At 46.1% G+C, this 20298-nt stretch overlaps 1 pseudogene; it reads left to right on the top strand.

Moving 5' to 3' along the window:
- Positions 1–6923: 6923 nt before the first annotated feature.
- Positions 6924–20298, top strand: part of LOC101015037 — a 15243-nt pseudogene continuing 1868 nt past the window's right edge.

The raw sequence follows: 20298 nt of genomic DNA, 5'->3' as shown, positions 1-20298 counted from the left end.
TCCTGAGGAGCTGGTACTACAGAAGCATACTACCACACTCAGCTACTTTGAAATTTTTTTGTAGAGACAAGGTCTCACTATGCTGTCCAGGCTGGTCTCAATCCCCTGGGCTCAAGTGATCCTCCTGCGTAAGCCACTGTGCCTGGCCTGACCTAGATTCTTAAAATAGTTGGCTCTCTAGGGTTCTAGGGTTCCTCCCTCTAATCTCTTCTTCCTTTAATTCCTTAGTTCAAGTTCATTTTCCATTCTGTCTGCAGAAATACTTTTTTTTTTCTTTTGAGACAGAGTCTTGCTCTATCACCCAGGCTGGAGTGCAGTGGCATGATTTTGGCTCACTGAAACTCCACCTCCCAGGTTCAAGCAATTCTTGTGCCTCAGCGCCTCCCAAGTAGGTGGGATTATACCTGGCTAATTCTTGCTTGCTTGCTTGCTTGCTTTCCTTTCTTTTTTTTTTTTTTCGACAGAGTTTTACTCTTGTCGCCCAGGCTGGAGTGCAATGGCATGATCTCGGCTCACTGCAACTTCCACCTCCCTGGTACAAGCAATTCTCCTGCCTCAGCCTCCCAAGTAGCTGGGATTACATGTATGTACCACCACGCCTGGCTAATTTTTATATTTTTAGTAGAGACAGGGTTTCACCATGTTGGCCAGGCTGGTCTCAAACTGCTAGCCTCAAGTGATCTACCAGCCTTGGCCTCCCAAAGTGCTAGGATTATAGGCGTGAATCACCAAGCCCAGTCTCTGCAGAAATTCTTTTTTTTTTTTTTTTGAGATGGAGTCTCTATCTGTTACCCAGGCTGGCGTACAGTGGCGTGATTTCGTCTCACTGCAGCCTCCACCTCCCAACTTCAAGTGATTTTCCTGCCTCAGCCTCCCAAGTAACTGGGATTACAGGCGTGTACCACCACACTCAGCTAATTTTTAAAATTTTTATTAGAGATGGGATTTCACCATGTTGGCCAGGCTGGTCTGTAACTCCTGACCTCAGGTGATCTACCCACCTCAGCCTCCCAAAGTGCTGGGATTACAGGCGTAAGCCACCGTGCTCAGCCAGCCCCCCTTAACTATTTTCAGTCACCCACACAGAGTGGGCCTTTTCATGCCAGCAAGCTGTGGATCATGCCAGTCCCTTTATTGGAGGGTTCTATCCAACCACTAGCCCATCCTTCCAGAATCAGCTCAAGCCTGGGCAACAAAGTGAGACCCTGTCTCTACAGAAATATTAAAAAATTAGCCACGCACCGTGGTACATGCCTGTTGTCCCACCTACATGAATGGCTAAGGCAGGAGGATCACTTGAGCCTGGGAGGTCAAGGTTGCAGTGAGCTATTATCACACCACTGCACTACTTACTGCCTTGGTGACAAGAGTGAGACCTTGTCTCAATAACAATAATACAATAATCAATTATAACAAATGTAGCGGCTGGGCGTGGTGCTCACACCTGTAATCCCAGCACTTTGGGAGGACGAGGCGGGCAGATCACGAGGTCAGGAGATCGAGACCATCCTGGCTAACACAGTGAAACCCCGTCTCTACTAAAAATACAAAAAATTAGCTGGGTGTGGTAGCGGGCGCCTGTAGTCCCAGCTACTCAGGAAGCTGAGGCAGGAGAATGGTGTGAACCCGGGAGGCAGAGGTTGCAGTGAGCCAAGATCGTGCCACTGCACTCCAGCCTGGGCAACAGAGCAAGACTCCATCTCAAAAAAAAAAAACAAAAAACAAAAAACAAGAAACAACAAATGTAGCACACCAATGTACGATGTTAATAATAGGGAAAACTGAGGGGTGTGGGAAGAGGGATTATACGGGAACTCTACTCTCTGCTCAATGTTTTTGTAAACCTAAAATTTCCCTAAAAAATACTCTATTAATTAAAAACAAACAACAGCAATGAAAACCCAAGTGCGCAAGAAGTGATAACTGCTAGGCATTGATGAGGAACACGTGGCAGATAAGGGAAGGAGGTCTGGTTGGGGGACCTGCCTTTGTCTTCATGTCCTCTGTCATTCTACTCCTCAATCCTGAAGATAAACTCAAATTTGAAGAAATTCAAATAATTTCTAAGACAAGGCAGTTTTGGCCGGGTGCGGTGGCTCAAGCCTGTAATCCCAGCACTTTGGGAGGCCGAGACGGGCGGATCACGAGGTCAGGAGATCAAGACCATCCTGGCTAACATGGTGAAACCCCGTCTCTACTAATAAATACAAAAAACTAGCCAGGCGAGGTGGCGGGCGCCTGTAGTCCCAGTTACTCGGGAGGCTGAGGCGTGAACCCGGGAGGCGGAGCTTGCTGTCAGCTGAGATCCGGCCACTGCACTCCAGCTTGGGCGACACAGAGCGAGACTCCGTCTCAAAAAAAAAAAAAAAAAGACAAGGCAGTTTTATACTGAGATAGTTTGGATATTTGTCCCCTTGAAGTCTCATGCTGAAATGTGATCCCCAGTGTCGGAGCTGGGGCCTGGTGGGAGTTTGGATTGTGGGGTGGATCCCTCGTGAATAGCTTGGTGCCATTCTCTTTCGAGGGAATGAGTGAGTTGTCTTAGTTCCTGCAAGAACTGATTATGAAGAAGAGCCTGATACTTCCCTTCCCTGTCCTTTCCACTCTTGCTGCGTGCTGCCTGCTCCCTTTTGCCTTCTACCATGAGTGGAAGCTTCCTGAGGCCCAGAAGCAGATGCTGGCACCATGCTTTTTTTTTTTTTGAGATGGAGTTTCACTCTTTCGACCAGGCTGAAGTGAAGTGGCATGATCTCAGCTCACTGCAACCTCTGCCCCTGGTGTTCAAACAATTCTTCTGCCTCAGCCTCCTGAGTAGCTGGGATTATAGGCGACCACCACCACACCTGACTAATTTTTGTATTTTTAGTAGAGATGGTGTTTCACCACATTGGCCAGTCTGGTCTCAAACTCTTGACCTCAGCCTGACCCACCCACCTCCACCTCCCAAAGTGCTAGGATTACAGGCATGAGCCACCACACCCGGCCACACCATGCTTCTTGTACAGTCTGCAGAATCATAAGCAAAATAAACCTCTTTTCTTTATAAATTACCCAGCCTCAGGTATTTCCTTTATAGCAGCACAAATAAACTAAGATACATACTGAGGATGATGATGCCAGCTGAAGAACCAGAAGGCTAGAGGAGGAGATAGGTCCAGCTATGGATGGTGAACTCAGATCAGAAATGGTAGACTTAGACAAGATCCAAAAATCTCCCTGAGCTGTGCAGCAGCAGCAGAGGCTTGAGATTCAGTTGGCAGGGTTGGACATCTCTACATCTAGTTGTCCCAGTTTTAGGTGTGTGTCCGAGTAGCTCCCTGTTCTAAAAGTTTTTGTTTCTGATTTCTTCTTCATTGTTAGGTGCCTTTTCTGGGGACTAAGATAGGAGGAGGGACTCTGGACCTTGTTTTTTTTTTTTTTTGGACGGAGTTTTGCTCTTGTTGCCCAGGCTGAAGTTCAATGGTGTGATCTTGGCTCACTGCAACCTCCACCTCCCGGGTCCAAGTGATTCTCCTACCTCAACCTCCCATGTAGCTGGGGCTGCAGCCACCTGCCGCCATGCCTAGCTAATTTTTATATATTTTTTTTGTAGAGACAGGGTTTCACTATGTTGTCCAGGCTGGTCTCAAACTTCTGACCTCACTTAACCCACCCACCTCAGCCTACCGAAGTGCTGGGATTACAGGCGTGAGCCACTGCACCTGGCCTGGGCTTCTTCACTGGCCTGTTTCCTTTGGTTGTCTGCCAGAGGTTGGTCATAGCTCCAGGGAGGAACCATTAGGTGCCTCCCATTAGGGCACAATTATGTGGGCCCTTTTACCGTTGTAAGAGGAACTATACACCATCTTTCCCTATTTTCCAAACTGCAGATACCCCTAGAAGAGAGATTAAGCCCAGATTAAGTATTGTTTTGATGTAAGCTTAAAAAGCAGTACTAGCGTGGTAATGAATGTGTTCAATTTGGGTATTGCATTGGAATTAAATAGGTAAAGACTAAAAAGTTTCTCTGATTTGGTCTGACTTGCTAATAGGTTCTATTCTCCCATTCATCTACCTGATAAGTCCATAGAGTAATAACTCTATTTTTTTTTTTTTTTTTTTTTTTTGAGACAGAGTTTCCCTCTTATTGCCCAGGCTGGAGTGCAATGGCATGATCTCGGCTCACCACAACCTTCCCCTCCCGGGTCCAAGCGATTCTCCTGCCTCAGCCTCCCAAGTAGCTGGGATTATAGATATGTGCCACCATGCCTGGCTAATTTTGTATTTCTAGTAGAGACGGGGTTTCTGCATGCTGGCCAGGCTGGTCTCGAACTCCTAACCTCAGGTGATCTGCCCATCTCGGCCTCCCAAAGTGCTGGGATTACAGACGTGAGCCACCATGCCCAACCTGTAATAACTCTTTTAGAGTCTTTTCTTAGTTTGTTTTCTGTTGCTTAGAACACCTAAAACTAGGTAATTTATAAAGAAATTTATCTCTTACAATTCTCGTAGCTGGAAGGTCCAAGGCCATGGCTCAGCATCTAATGAGGGCCTTCTTCGTGGTGGGGACTCTAGAGTCCTGATGTGGCCTGGGCTCTGAGCATTACACGGCAAGGGGGTCCAGCATGCTAGCTCTGGTATTTCTCTTCTTATAAAGCCACCAGTAACACTCCCTTGATAACCTGTTAATCCATGAATTAATCATTCTGAAACACATTTTAATCCATTCATGAAGGCAGACCCCTCATGACCAAATCACCTCTTTTTTTTTTTTTTTTGAGATGCAGTCTTGCTCTGTCACCCAGGCTGGAGAGAAGTGGCACGATCCCGGCTCACTGCAACCTCCGGCTCCCGGGTTCAAGAGATTCTCTTGCCTCAGCCTCCTGAGTAGCTGGGACTACAGGCGAACACCACCACACCCGGCTAATTTTTGTATTTCTATTAGAGACGAGATTTCACCATGTTGGCCAGGATGGTCTTGATCGCCTTGATGGGATGACAGGTGTGAGCCACCACGCCTGGCCTACCCAATCACCTCTTAAAGACCGTACCTTTCTTTCATTTCTTTTTCTTTTTCTTTCTTTTTTTTTTTTTTTGGAGACAGAGTCTCGCTCTGTCGCCCAGGCTGCAGTGCAATGGCGTGATCTCGCCTCACTGCAACCTCCACCTCCCAGGTTCAAATGATTCTCCCATCTCAGCCTCCCCAGTAGCTGGGATTACAGGCACCCGCCATCATGCCCGGCTAATTTTTTTTGTATTTTTGTAGAGATGGGGTTTCACCATGTTGGTCAGGCTAGTCTCAAATTCCTGACCTCAGGTGATCTGCCCACCTTGGCCTCCCAAAGTGCTGGAATTACAGACATAAGACTGTACCTTTCAATACTCCCATATTGTGGATTAAGTTTCAACAGGATTTTTGGAGGGTACGAACACTCAGGCCATAGCATTTCTCCTACCCAGAGGTGAAAGGCACCCCTCCCTTTCTCTCCTTCCTGTTTCCTCAGAAGGTACAGAGGAAATTTTTTAAATCTAAGTTTAGGTCTAGCGTAAATCCTTAGGGTGACAAGGATATGGGGCAGAAGAAGCAGAAGCCACGAAGGGAAAAATGTTTGTCAGTGTGGGACAAAGGTGAGAAGGACAAAGTCTGGGCCAGGAAAAGGTAGATAAATATTTGTGCATGTTACGTTCTTCACTGTTTTCAGAAGGCATCAGCTTTTTTGACTGGGGTAAATACGTCAGGTCTAAAAAGTAGTCATTCAGATTAAGGAAGCACTGAAGCAAAGGATGTGTTTTGGGCCAACTCGTTCCTCTGGCTTGTTTTTCTGGAGCAGGTGAGGATCACCTACATCCTTTAAGAGTGAAGATGAGGTGTGTTCAGGGCAATTGAATTTTCCAAGGGCTAAGACACTTTCTAGCTCTGTCCAGTCTTGGTGTCTCTTTGTCCTGAGACTTTCTCCACTTCCCAACCTGAGCACCACTTCCTTCCAGCAGGGCTGCTCTGCTGTCCCCCTATGATCCAGGCTGTGCTGCTCCTTTGCTGTGTCCTGCTGTCCCTGGTAGCTGCCTTTCAAAGAAATGCCCAGAGTGGGGCCCTAACCTTCCAGCCATCTTTTCCAGAGACTGGGCATCCATCTCTTATCTCTGGGAGAGCGAGATTCCTCTCTCAGATCCCAGGACCAGCCAGGATCTCTTACACACAGCCCCCTCCTTAGTCCCTCTGCCTGAGTACCTGTCCAACTTAGCTCTGAAGGTGGCCTTGGAGGAGGTGGGCTGCCCAACTGAGGCCTACGTTCTGCAGCTTCAGCTCATTAGGATGGGAGGAAAGGATACTACTGAAACCCTCATCTGTGAGAGTCAAAAGTTCAAGGAGGAGGAAGTGATTGGCAATACTAATATCATCGTGAGGGATCTGGGGGGAACCACAGGGGAGCTTATGCGGGTCCAGCACTCCCATTACCCTTCCTGAGGCATGTACCTATGGATGTGGGCAGGTGCTCTATGAGACAGCAGTGCTGATGTTTGAATTTACTGAGAAGCTCCCTTCCCCTAAACTGGTAACAGAGTTCAAGACTTCTGCTGTCAATGTCACCCAGAAGTGCACGGATGAGTCTTGGGAGCATTTGGAAGAAGTAGGCAAACGGCTGATGAATACCTCCGAAATTAAGAACTTCACAATGGCGCGGGTGCCGTGGCTCATGCCTGTCATCCCAGCACTTTGGGAAGCCGAGGCAGGTGGATCACGAGATCAGGAGTTCAAGACCAGCCTGGCCAACATAGTGAAACCCTGTTTCTACTAAAAATACAAAAATTAGCCAGTGTGGTGGCACGTGCCTCTGGTCCCAGCTACTTGAGAGGCTGAGGCAGCAGAATTGCTTGAACCTGGGAGGCAGAGGTTGCAGTGACCAAGATTGTGCCACTGCGCTCCAGCCTGGCAACAGAGCGAGACCCCCATCTCAAAAATAAATAAATAATATCTCGTTAATAATTATAAAGAAAAAAAAAAAGAACTTCACAAGACCAGGGCAAGGGTTGGGCCCAGTCAGTGAAGGGACATGGGGCGCCGTGGCACTCGCACGGAGAAGTGAGGGCACCTGCTAAGGCAGGTATGCAAAGATGCGTTTTCACCCAGATGTCCTTGGAGATAACTTGGATGAGCCCAGAGTTCTCCTCTGGGTGACAGCAGAACCCTTTATAGTGGGTGCCTTGCAGGTCCCCCCCTCCATCCAAGTCTTCACTGTCTCAGGAAGATATCCAACTATGTGCGAATCCGAGCCATGGAAGGAGCTTCCCCACTCCTCTACTGGTCTACACGGAGGCGCATCGCTTGTGGGAAGCTGCAGTTGGCCAAGGACCTGATGTGGCTTTACTTCGAAATATCTGAGTCTTTCAGTGAAGACACCTGAGGAGCGCCTGGAATGGTCTGAGGTTCTGTCCAACTGCATGTCTGAGGAGGAAGTTGAAAAGCAGAGAAATCAGTTTTCAGTGGACACCCTGCAGTTTCTGCTCTTCTTATACATTCAACAATTGAACAAGGCCTCTACCAAGGACATCTTTGATTGGAGAAGAGTGGCCTAGGCCGGGTGCGGTGGCTCAAGCCTGTAATCCCAGCACTTTGGGAGGCCGAGACGGGCGGATCACGAGGTCAGAAGATCGAGACCATCCTGGCTAACACGGTGAAACCCCGTCTCTACTAAAAAGTACAAAAAACTAGCCGGGCGAGGTGGCAGGCGCCTGTAGTCCCAGCTACTCGGGAGGCTGAGGGAGGAGAATGGCTTAAACCTGGGAGGCGGAGCTTGCAGTGAGCCGAGATTGCGCCACTGCACTCCAGCCTGGGCCACAGAGGGAGACTCCGTCTCAAAAAAAAAAAAAAAAAAAAAAGAGTGGCCTAGTCCCAGAAACAGATCTCAGTCTCCTGACCTAACTGAAAAATCTAATTGTCATAATAAGAACTGGAATGATTACAGTCACCAAGCTTTTATCTATGATCATGTCTGATCTCCCAAGCTGCTTTTAGATCCAGGACAACTCACTGCATCATTTCATTCAACCCATAGTAGTCTAGTGTCTCAAGAAGCTTCCTTATTGAAGGTAGAATAAGTAGAGCCAGGAAGATCTATCCACTTCATGAACTTGCACTGTAGTAACCACTGCTTGCAGATAGTGGCTTCTCAAAGATCTCTAAGACTTTCCTTTCTACAAGCTGGAAGCCTGGTTGAGGTCCTTTTGACTGGGAATCCATTTGGTACATCAACTTGCCTCAAGTCTGGAAAGAAATTGGCTTGGGCTCATCAAGTTGAAGGGACAACCAAAAGAGCTAAGATTGCTTGCAATTCTTCTCCTTCTTCTTCTTTTTTTTTTTTTTTTTTTTTTGAGATGGAGTCTCACTGTGTTGCCCAGGCTGGATCTCTGCTCACTGCAGCCTCCACTTCCTCAGCTCAAGCGATTCTCTTGCCTCAGCCTCCCAAGTAGCTGGGATTACAGGTACCCACCACCACGCCCAGCTAATTTTTGCATTTTTTTTTTTTTTTGAGGCGGAGTCGGCTCTATTGCCCAGGCTGGAGTGCAGTGGCAGGATCTCAGCTCACTGCAGCTCCCACCTCCCGGGTTCACGCCATTCTCCTGCCTCCAGCCTCCTGAGTAGTTGGGACTAGGCGCCGCCACCATGCCGGCTAATTTTTTTGTATTTTTTAGTAGGGGCCCCGGGGTTTCACCTGTTAGCCAGGATGAAGTTCTCAATCTCTGACCATGGCAGTCACCCTTGGCCTCCCAAAGTGCTGGAATTACAGGTGTGAGCCACTGCACCTGGCCATAATTTTTGCATTTTTTTTTTTTCAGAGATGGGGTTTCACCATGTTGGCCAGGCTGATTTCAAACTCCTGACCTCAAATGATCCACTCACCTCGGCCTCCCAAAGTGCCAGGATTACAGGTATGAGTCACCACAACTGGCCCAGATTGCTTGTAATTCTAATGTGGCCCCTGGGATGCACCACATCGTGGTGATGAGCCAGGTTTACAAGCAGACATTGGCTAAGAGCTCAGATACTCTGGTGGGGGCGCATGTAGAGATTCATCATTGCAACGAATCTTTTATGTATCTGCTCTCTCCCTTATGATCTGTGACAATTGAGAAGTGCAGGAATAGCACCTTTGTCTTGGGCCCTGTAGCAACTATGCTTTACCTCCACAGTTGTGACAATGTTAAAGTCATTGCTGTTTGCCATCATTTGTCCATCTCTTCTGCGACAGGTTGCGTCTTTCACGTTCTGATGCCTATGTGCCCACTCATTCTTTCTGGGAGCCAGATAGTAACTTTTGCCCCTTTTCATACCCATTACCCAACACTAGGTAATGGACCCAGCATTAGTCTTGGTCAAAAGAGAACCATATGGCCAGTCCTTGCTACAGTGCGTAACTATTGGAATAATCCAATGGTTGTATGCAGAGAGAACAGCGACACTAGTGTCTTCTGGCTTTTACCACCTTCTGAATTATATGTATTTATTATTTCCTTTGAAATGGAAGAGGACACCACAGAGATTCCTGGGGGTCTTCCATCTGTTTATCAGAAAGCACTGGGTCAAAGAGAACTGAAGATACAGATCTGGCAGAAAACTGTGAAGGAGGCTCATTTGACATAGGACAAAGGAAGCAGTTCCAGGTACTGGTAGAGAACAAGTTTTATGAGTGGTTGATTAATACAGGACATCACCAATAGCTGGACAGCCTTGTACCCCCTGCAGCAGTCTCCAAACAAGCAGCTGGATAAAGATCTTCCATGGAAACACTGGGCCCTGGAAATACAAGGATAAATGGAGTACGGTGTTCATCTTGAAACTAAATTGGGAAGGTGCTCTTGCTGCTTAAGAGACATTGGGACTTTTTCATCCTATTTAAATAACTTTATTTGATTTCCATTCCATGTTCATTTATTACTGTGTAGGCTGAATTTTAGCTAAACTTCTGACTTTTGTATAAACATATTGCTTATAGAACATCAGAAGACTCATCTTTGTGATGCCCAAATGAAAAAGTTGATGAAGGTAGCAGCATTGTATATATGTTAATATTAACACAATTGAGTGTAGATTTGCAACTATACTGTGTATCTTAATTTGCATGATGAAAGAATTTCATTCTTTCTACAGTTAAATAAGAGTTTTATAGTTCTTTGTAACTAAAAGGAAATTGCAACCAGGCACAGTGGCTCATGCCTGTCATTCCAACACTTTGGGAGTCTGAGGCGGGTGGATCAGCTGAGGTCAGGAGTTTGAGAACAGCCTGGCCAATATGGTGAAACCCCATATTGGATGTGAAAACATGCAGGGTTTATTCAAGCAGATACAAGGTGCCATAAGGACAGCAGCCCAGGTAGATGCTTCCCAGGGAATATCTTTAATTTTGCAATTAAAAATGCAAAAATTAGCTGGGCTTGGTGGCATGCCCCTGTAATCCCAGCTACTCAGGAAGCTGAGGTGGGAGAATTGCTGGAATGTGGGAGGCACAGGCTGTAGTGAGCTGAGATCATGCCACTGCACTCCAGCCTGGGCAACAGAGCAAGACCCAATCTCAAAAATTATGTAAATAAATAAATAAATGGAAATTGCTACACCTTTTAAAAAATAATTGGAAGAAAAGTATGATTTGTTGGTATACATATATGGCATGATCTTGGCTCACTGCAACCTCTGCCTTCCAGGTTCAAGCAATTCTCCTGCCTCAGCCTCCCAAGCAGCTGGGATTACAGGTGCCCGCCGCCATCCCCAGCTAATTTTTGTATTTTTAGTAGAGATGGGGTTTCACCATGTTGGCCAGGCTGGTCTCAAACTCTTGACCTCAGGTGATCTGCCCACCTTGGCCTCCCAAAGTGCTGGGATTACAGGCGTGAGCCCCCACTCTCGGCCTAAAAATCTTTATTTTTCATTTTCTGCTTCAAATTTTCAATAAACAAACTCTAAAGAATAAAAAAAAAAAAAGAACTTCGCAATGCCTATATATAGAAGATCGGGGTACTTTTTTATGCACACCACAAAAATTCTGAAACTCATTTTACTGGACTTGATAAAGAAATATTTTCAGGCTTATTTAGAAATATTTTCAGGCTGATTTAGCCTATCACTACATTTACTTTCTCAAATGTCTCTGATAGACCTGTGTACAGAGACTCAGCATAGCATAGCAGGTAGTTAGAAATGTTGAACAGAGGAGGAGAAGGAAGAGGAAAAAAGAATGATGGGAATAGCTTAGGACAGATGTATGTTCACTTAATCCCAGAGCTAAAAGACATGTGACTATAATCGGCTTTGCCCCTTTCTTAGTAGGTCCTAGCCCCTATTTCTTCTCCCCAGTTTATCTTTCTTTCAGTTGTCAAATACTGTGGATTTATTATGTACTAGATATGAAGGGTATTGTTTTATTTCCCCATTCATCTTCTTTATACTTTCTGACTCCCCACCCGAATGCGGTAGCTTGCTTATGTTAATTTGTAAACTGAAAAGAGAAATAAAAAGCTGCTTTTATATCAGAATCACAGTTTTCTGATTTCTCTTGACTCTGGGTCTCTGTGGCCTCTTTTGTGAACTGGAGGTGAAATGTGACAGGGACACGGAAATGTCAACGTCTTTTGAGGCTGAAGATTTTAACGAAAGGGCAAATATTTGTAGAGATTATGTCCCTTAACTGAGTATCGGGGAAAGCAATCATCTCCCCTCCTGATGGGACAGGGAACTGGGCAGAGTGTCTACACCTATTAGAGCAGTCCCACTTCTCACTGACAGGATTGTGTAGTAATTAGGAAGTGAAGCAGAGGAAGTCTGGTGATCTGGAATGGGGAGACCAAGAAGAATAATTGAGTCCCATTCTCTTTTCTTGGGGCCAACTTAAAAGAAACGGAAGCTGTAGGTTATTGCATGAGATGTCTTCTGAGCCCTGGGCTCCTTTCAGACCATAACCCACGAGAAACCGTTTGAGTGTTGTCATTCATTCCAGCATAGTCTGACCCAGCAAGGCATCACCTAAGACCCAGGATGACTGCTCATTTACTGCCTCCTGCTGCATCCTGTGAAACCTAGATAAACACCCTTGGTGCCATTTTTCTAATCTCTGGGGATTCAGCCGCCCTCTGTAGGGTCTTAACTATGCCAGACCCTGCTCCCAAAGGCCTTGCCTGGCCTCACCCACTTGGTCCCTCTACCAAGGATCCAGATAAACCTGGCATTGAGGATTGTCCCGGAGCAGGCTGACCACCAGGCTAACTCCCGGACCCCAGAGCTTCATCTCTAGGCTGGAGGGTGTGAAAACATGCAGGGTTTATTCAAGCAGATACAAGGTGCCATAAGGACAGCAGCCCAGGTAGATGCTTCCCAGGGAATATCTTGATCTCTGTTCTGTAGCTGCTAGGCAGAGTTCAGCCTAATTCAGAGCACGTGTACCTTCTCTACTGTAGACTGTGGGCATGAGCAGGAGCAGCATGTCTATAATGCAGTCTAGCTGTCACCAGGAGTGGGAATCTGCTGCAAACTCAAGCACAGCTGTGTACTCTGCTGCTCAGAACTACTCTGTCAAACCCAAGGAATGAGACAGATATGGAGCCATAGACCTTGGCTGTGACCTCCTGATGGTCATATTGAGGATGTCAGGGGGATCCACAGGCTCTCTGTGTTAAACCTGCAGTGAAGGCTGGTATTCACAGCTAATCTAGTATTCCTATGAAAAAGAGGCAAACAGGCCTGGCGTGGTGGCTCACACCTGTAATCCCAGCACTTTGGGAGGCTGAGGTGGGTGGATCATTTGAGGTCAGAAGTTTGAGACCAACCTGACCAACATGGTGAAACCCGTCTATACCAAAAATACAAAAATTAGCCAGTCGTGGTGGTGCATGCCTGTAATCCCAGCTACTCAAGAGGCTGAGGCACGAGAATCGCTTGAGTCCAGGAAGCGGAGGTTGCAGTGAGCCAAGATCGTGCCACTGCACTCCAGCCTGAGTGACAGACCAAGACTCTGTCTCAAAAAAGAAAAACAAAAGAAAAGAAAAAGAAGCAAACACGCTTCTGCAAGACATCAGGGATGGAGGGGCGAGGACACCACAGATATGAGTCACCAAGGGGTGACAAACAACCATGGCCTTGGAAGGCAGGACTTCAGAAGAAAACTCAGTTCTCTCCTTGCTGTGGGCTTTATTCAAGGGCTGTGACGTAGATACTAGTCCTGGGAGTCCTGTGCTTTATGTAAAAGGGTTAGGCACAAAAAGAGTATCTACTGATTCTTGACAAACTGTATGTGTGGTATTCAAAATCCAACTAAACATCTGGTTTAATATCTACAAGACAGGCAGTACTTAAAAACTGAATAATTAAAAAATTATCGGCCGGGCGCGGTGGCTCAAGCCTGTAATCCCAGCACTTTGGGAGGCGGATCACGAGGTCAGGAGATAGAGACCATCCTGGCTAACACGGTGAAACCCCATCTCTACTAAAAAAACACAAAAATCTAGCTGGGCGAGGTGGCGGGCACCTGTAGTCCCAGCTACTCGGGAGGCTGAGGCAGGAGAATGGCGTAAACCCGGGAGGCGGAGCTTGCAGTGAGCTGAGATCCGGCCACTGCACTCCAGCCTGGGCGACAGAGTGAGACTCTGTCTCAAAAAAAAAAAAAAAAAAAATTATCACCAAGTCTCTTGTACTACTCCCTAGATATAAAATAGAATATTCAACTATGATTATGTCAGCCTGTGATTACTCATGGTGGTGAAGAGAATTCTTCTTACCTTAAAAAAGGGTGCTAACGGGACAGTCAGGCACCGTGGCTCATGCTTGTAATCCCAGCACTTTGGGAGGATGAGGTGGGCTGATTGCTTGAGGCCTGGAATTCAAGACCAGCCTGGGCAAAATAGCATGACTCTATGTGTATTAAAAAAAGAAAAAAGGAAGATTTTGCCTCATAATTAAATTTTGTGACTTCTTAAATCACATAATGTGCTTGTTTTATTCTGTCAAGCTCTACGTGTTACAATAAGTTTACATTTCCCGGCCGGGAGCGGTGGCTGACGCCTCTAATCCCAGCACTTTGGGACGCCGAGGCGGGTGGATCGCGAGGTCAAGAAATCGAGACCATCCTGACCAACATGGTGAAACTCCGTCTCTACTAAAAATACAAGAAGTAGCCAGGGGTCATGGCACGCGCCTGTATTCCCACCTGCTCAGGAGGCTGAGGCAGGAAAACCGCTTGAACCTGGGAGGCAGAGGTTGCAGTGAGCCAAGATCACGCCACTGCACTCCAGCCTGGCAACAGAGCAAGACTCCGTCTCAAAAACAAATAAATAAATAAAGTAAGTTTAAATTTCCCAAAGGTCAGATGGCCCTAGGAATAAAAAGAGAGCGAAGCCAGGCGCGGCGGCACACACCTATAGTCCCAGGTACTGGAGAGGCTGAAGCAGGAGGGTTGCTTGAGCCCAGGAGTTTGAGTCCAACCTGGGCAACATAGTGAGACCAGGCCTCTTAAAAAAGACAGCCCGGCATGGTGGCTCATGCCTGTAATCCCAGCACTTTGGGTGGCCAAGGTGGGGAGATCACTTGAGGCCAGGAGTTCGAGACCAGCCTGGCCAATGTGGTGAAACCCTGTCTCTACTAAAAATACAAAAAATTAGCCGGGTGTGGTGGCAGGCGCCTGTCATCCCAGTTACTTGGGAGACTGAAGCAAGAGATCATTTGAACCCGGAAGGCGGAGGTTTCAGTGAGCCAAAATTACCCCATTGCACTCCAGCATAGGTAACAAGAGTGAAACTGCATCTCCAAAATAACACAAATAAACAAAAACAAAAAGGCAAGGGGCAATAGAGGAGATTTGGGGAGAATGCTGTACAGTCCAGCAAGTCTTTCACATATATGGTAATTCACACATTGAAAAATCAGAGGTGAGGCCAGGGGCAGCAGCTCATGCCTGTAATCCCAGCTACTCGGGAGGCTGGAGTCAGGGGATCCCTTGAGTCCAAGAGTTCGGGGCTGCATTGAACTATGATCACACCACAGTACTCCAGCCTGGGCAACAGAGCAAGACTCTGTCTCAAAAAAAAAAAAAAAAAAAAATTAGGCTAGAGAACAGAAAAGGTTAAGATAGTCATAAAGAAGAGAAAATCTATTTGCTATTCACTAAGTGAAAGTGGATCATTTTAAAGGTCTTCATCCTTATCATCTGCACGTTGAATAGACTGAGGAGGAACAAGAGGAGGAGTTGTTCTTGCTATCTCAGGGATGGCAGAGATGGAAGAAAATTCACCTATAAAAAGATCCTTGAAATTCAAACTGGTGTTGTTCAAGGGTCAACTGAATTTGGCTATATGATCTTTAAAGAGGTAATTAAGGCCAGGCACAATAGTTCCTGTTTGTAATCCCAACATTTTGGGAGGCCAAGGCAGAAGGATCACTTAACACCAGGAGTTCGAGACCAGCCTGGGCAACAAAGTGAGACTCTATCTCTACAAAAAAAAATTAAAATTGGCTCATGCCTGCAATCCCAGCACTTTGGGAGGCCAAGATGGGAGGATTGCTTGAGGCCAGAAGTTGGAGAGCAGCTTGGGCAACAGAGTGAGATCTCATTTCTAAAAAATTAATTAAATTTTTTAAAAAAGAAATAAATTAACTGGGCACAGTGGCACATGCTGATATTCCTAGTTACTAGGGAGGCTGAGGTGGGAGAATCGCTTGAGCCAAGGAGCTCCAGGCTACAGTGAGCTATGATCATACCTCTGCACTCCACCCTGGGTGACAGAGGGAGACCCGGTCTCAAAAAAAAGCAAAAACAAAAAGCAGCTGGGCATGGTAGCTCACGCCTGTAATCCCAGCACTTTGGGAGGCCAAGGCAGGTGGGTCACCTGAGGTCGGGAGTTCGAGACAAGCCTGACCAACATGGAGAAACTAAAATACAAAATACTAAAAATATAAAATTAGCCGGGCATGGTGGCATGCCTGTAATATCAGCTACTCAGGAGGCTGAGGCAAGAGAATCACTTGAACCTGGGAGGCAGAGGTTGCGGTGAACCGAGATCACACCATTGCACTGTAGCCTGGGCAATAAGAGCAAAACTCCATCTCAAAAAAAAAAAAAAAGCAAAAACCAGTAATTAAAGTTAAAAGAGGGCCGGGCGTGGTGGCTCATGCCTGTAATCCCAGCACTTTGGGAGGTCAAGGCGTGTGGATTACATGAGGTCAAGAGTTTGAGACCAGCCTGGCCAACATGGTGAAACCCTGTCTCTTACTAAAAAATACAAAAACTAGCCAGGCATGGTGGCGGGTGCCTGTAATCCCAGCTACTCGGGAGGCAGAAGTAGGAGAATCACTTGAACCTGGGAGGCAGAGGTTGCAGTGAGCTGAGATCGCACCACTGCACTCCCGCCTAGGTGACAAAGTGAGACTCTGTCTCAAAAATAAATAAATAAATAAATAAATAAATAAATAAATAAATAAAGTTAAAGAGATCATAAGGATGGAATCCTAATCCAACAGGACCTATGTCCTTATAAGAAGAAGAAAAACCTGTGTGCAGTGACTCACACCTGTAATCCCAGCACTTTGGGAGGCCAAGGCGGGTGGATCACTTGAGCTCGTGAGTTCGAGACCAGCCTGGGCAACATGGCGAAACCCTGTCTCTACAAAAAAATACAAAAATTAGCCGGGCACGGTGGTGCGTGCATGTAGTCCCAGCTACTAGGGAGGCTGAGGTGGGAGAATGGTTTGAGTCTGGGAGGTGGAGGTTGCAGTGAGCTGAGATAGCACCACTGCACTCCAGCCTGAGCAACAGAATCAGACTTTCTCTCACAAAAAAAGAAAGAAAGAAAGAAAGAAGAAAAAGGAAGAGACACCCAGAGTGTATGGGGATAGAGGAATGGCCTTGTGCTGTGTGAGGACACAGTGAGAAAATGGCAATCTGCAAGCCAATTAGAGAGGCCTCGGGAGCAACTGAACCTGATGACACCTTAATCCTGTACTTCCAGCCTTCAGAACTGTCAGAAGTAAATTTATATTCCTTAAGACATTCCAGGCTGTAGCTTTGTGTTATGGCAGCCCTAGCCAACTAAGACACTAAGCATGGGTCTTTATTCATCTATTTTCTGTTACCCTGTGAGTTCACTCAATTGGCAAACTTAATTTCTTCATCTTAAAAAATCTCCTAGAAAAAAATCATTTTCTCACTTCCTTTTTTTTTTTTTTTTTAAGTTTAGTTTTTGTATGGTAAAAAACACATAGCAAGTTAAGCACGGTGGCTCACGTCTATAATACCCCAGCACCTTGGGACGCCAAGATGGGCAGATTTCTTGAGCAACCTAGGCAACATGGCAAAAACCCATCTCTACAGAAAATACAAAAAATTAGCAGGATGTGGTGATGCCTTCCTGTAGTCCCAGCTATTCGGGAGACCAGGGTGGGAGGATCACCTGAGTCTAGGAGGTCGAGGCTACAGGGAACCATGATCACCCCACTGCACTCCAGCCTGGGTGACAGAGACCCTGTCTCAAAAGAAAAGGAAAAAAACAAAACAAAAACATGTAACAAAATGTATCATCATAACCATTTCTTTGTCTCCTTTTTTTTTTTTTTTTTGACAGAGTCTTGCTCTGTCGCCCAGGCTGGAGTGCAATGGTGCAGTCTCGGCTCACTGAAACCTCCACCTCCCAGGTTCAAGAAATTCTCCCTGCCTCAGCCTCCCAAGTAGCTGAGATCACAGGTGCCTGCCAGAAACTGCATACTGGTTAAACAACAGCTGCCTATCTTTCCCTCCCTGAAGCCTGTGGCGCAACCACCCTTCCCCTTTCTGTTTCTTTGAATTTGAGTACTGTAAATACCTCACATAAGTGGAATTATACAGGATTTGTCTTTTTGTGACTGGCTGATTTCACTTATCATCATAGCCTCAAAGTTCATCCATGTTGTAGCTTGTGTCAGAATTTCCTTCCTTCTTTTTTTTTAGAGATGGAGCCTCACTCTGACACCCAGGATGGACATCGACCTCTGGGCCTCAAGCAATCCTCCCACTTCAGCCTCCTGAGTAGCTAGGACAACAGGCATGAACCTCTACACCCCAATAATTTTGCTTTTTTTTTTTTTTAAGAGATCAGGTCTCACTATGTTGCCCATCCTGTTCCTTCCTTTTTAAAGCTGAATAATGCTCCATTGCAAGTATGCACCTTTTTTTTTCTTTTGAGACAGAGTCTCCCTCTGTTGCCCAGGGTGAAGTGCAGAGGTGCAATCTTGGCTCACTGCAACCTCCGCCTCCCAGGTTCAAGTGAGTCTCCTGCTTCAGCCTCCCTAGTAGCTGGGATTACAGGCACCTGCCATCACGCCTGGCTAATTTTTATATATATATATTTTTTTATAGAGATGGGTTTCACCATGTTGGCCAGGCTGGACTTGAACTCCCGACTTCAAGTGATCTGCCTGCCTCAACCTACCAAACTGCTGGGATTACAGGCATGAACTGCCACGGCCATCCACCACCAAATGGATTTCTTTTTTTTTTTTTTTTTTTTTTTTTGAGACAGCGTCTCACTCTGTCGCTTAGGTTGGAGTGCAGTGGCTCCATCTCAGCTCACTGCAAGCTCCGCCTCCTGGGTTCACACCATTCTCCTGCCTCAGCCTCCAGAGTAGCTGGGACTACACGCACCCACCACCACACCCGGTTATTTTTTGTATTTTTAGTAGAGATGGGGTTTCACCGTGTTAGCCAGGATGGTCTTGATCTCCTGACCTCGTGATCTGCCCACCTCGGCCTCCCAAAGTGCTGGGATTACAGGCGTGAGCCACGGCACCCGGCCTCACCAAATGGATTTTTAAAATCCATTCATTCATTGAGAGACATTTGGGTTGCTTCCATTTCTTGACTATTGGGAATAGTGCTGCTATGAACACAGATGTGAAAGTATCTTTTTGAAATCCTGCTTTCAATTATCTGGGATATATATCCAGAAGTGGAATTGCTAGATTGTATGGTAATTCTATTTAAAAATTTTTAAGGGCCGGGCACAGTGGCTCTTGTCTGTAATCCCAGCACATTGGCAGACTGAGGTGGCAAGCAGATCACTTAAGGCCAGAAGTTCGAGACCAGGCTAGCCCACATGGTAAAATCCCGTCTCTACTAAAAATACAAAAAATTAGCCAGGCGTGGTGGCGCATGCTTGTAATCCCAGCTACTTGGAAGGCTGAGGCAGGAGAATCCTTGAACCCGGGAGGCAGAGGTTGCAGTGAGCCGAGATCACGCCATTGCACTCCAGCCTGGGTGTGACAAAAGTGAAACTCCGTGTCAAAAAAAAAAAAAAAAAAATTTAAGGACCTGCCATACTGTTTTCCACAGGGCCTGTCCATTTTGCATTCCCAACAACAAAGCACAAGGGGTCCATTTTCTCCACATCATTGACAACACTTGTTATTTTCTGTTTTTAAAAATAATAGCTATCCTGGTGGGTGTGAGATAGTATCTCATTGTAGTTTTAATTTGCATTACCCTAATGATTAGAGATGTTGCACATCTTTTCATGTCCTTATTGGCCATCTGTATAGCTTCCTTAAAGAAATGTCTGTTCATGCCCTTTGCCCATTTTGAGTCAGGTCATTTTTGTTTTTGTTGAGTTTTTTTTTGTTTGTTTTTTTGTTTTGTTTTTTTTTTTTTGAGACGGAGTCTCGCTCTGTGGCCCAGGCTGGAGTGCAGTGGCCGGATCTCAGCTCACTGCAAGCTCCGCCTCCTGGGTTTACGCCATTCTCCTGCCTCAGCCTCCCGAGTAGCTGGGACTACAGGTGCCCGCCACCTCGCCCGGCTAGTTTTTTGTATTTTTTTTAGTAGAGATGGGGTTTCACCGTGTTAGCCAGGATGGTCTCGATCTCCTGACCTCGTGATCCGCCCGTCTCGGCCTCCCAAAGTGCTGGATTACAGGCTTGAGCCACCGCGCCCGGCCTTCTGTTGAGTTTTAGGAGTTCTCTATTTATTCTGGATATAAATCTTTACTAGATATATAATTGCAAATATTTCCTCCCATTCTGTGGGTTACCTTTTTACTCTGTTGATATTATCTTTTGATGTACAAAATTTTAAAATTTTCATGAGGTCCAATTTGTTCATTTTTTTCTTTTGTTGCCTGTGTCTTTGGTGTTATATCCAAGTAATCGTTGCCAGATTGAATGTCACAAAGATTTTGCCCTATGTTTTCTTCTAAGAGCTTCATAGTTTTAGCTCTTACGTTCAGATTTTAGATCTATTTTGAGTTAATATTTGTATGGTGTTAAGTAATGGTTCAACTTCATCTTTTTGCAGGTAGATATCCAGTTTCCCACAGCAACAT

Source organism: Papio anubis, chromosome 9 (assembly GCF_008728515.1).
Source record: "Papio anubis isolate 15944 chromosome 9, Panubis1.0, whole genome shotgun sequence".
Classification (NCBI taxonomy): Eukaryota; Metazoa; Chordata; class Mammalia; order Primates; family Cercopithecidae; genus Papio; species Papio anubis.
The sequence above is the reverse complement of the archived record's forward strand: the minus strand, read 5'-3'. Positions and strand labels throughout refer to the sequence as shown.